Source organism: Galeopterus variegatus, unplaced genomic scaffold (genome assembly GCF_000696425.1).
Source record: "Galeopterus variegatus unplaced genomic scaffold, G_variegatus-3.0.2 Scaffold14225, whole genome shotgun sequence".
NCBI classification, from domain to species: Eukaryota; Metazoa; Chordata; class Mammalia; order Dermoptera; family Cynocephalidae; genus Galeopterus; species Galeopterus variegatus.
In genome coordinates this window covers 36249-37034 of record NW_007740336.1, presented here as the reverse complement: position 1 = coordinate 37034, position 786 = coordinate 36249, and positions in this window count along the sequence as shown.

Here is a 786-nt window from a genome sequence, read left to right as displayed (position 1 = left end):
GGGTATGAACAGGGAACTCTCATCAGATGCACGGCAGATGCAAAGAGGCGTGGCCCCTGGGAGCTCACAAACTTCCGGACACGAGGACCCGCACATGGGGTGACCTGTCACCTCTCCGTCACGCCCGCATCACCTGGGATGAGGGAGAGGATGCAGGAAAGCTCAGAGACTGAGGTTAGGCAGCCGGATGAAGTGTTCTCATCCCGGCTCTTCCTCAGCACCCCCCAAAAAACCAGACACCTCTCACATCAATGCGCAAGGGTCGCGCGCCTGCGCTCAAGATTTTATAGCCGCCGCTCGCCAATCAACGTCCGCGCTGGGAGGAAGAGGCGGGACGGGAGGCGAGGCTAGAAGACGAGCGCGGCCGAGGGAAGCCGAACTTCTCAATTGCGTTGATGCCTCTTAGCCGCTAGGGGCGCGAGCGGGGCCTTCGGCTTTTGCGCATGCCCATTATCATCTGTCCCACGAGTAGCAACTTTTAAGGCTAGGTGGTGGTGGCGTCGCCATCTCCGGCCGTGGTTAGTGGATTAAAGCAACTAATCTGTTGTAAAAACCTCTTTGTCAGGANGAGAGAACCACATGTGAAATTGTAAAACCACCTTTTGGAAAAGATAAACACTCAAATTAAAATGAAAATTCAAAATAATTTTGCAGCAAAACAACTTGGTATATTGCTAAAGATTCAAATAAAATGTGTCAAATCCTTTCTCCCTGATAATTTGAATGAGCATATACTGCAAAATTCTGAGGGAGCAATGTGAGCCAGGTGATTATTGATTTGGTTGT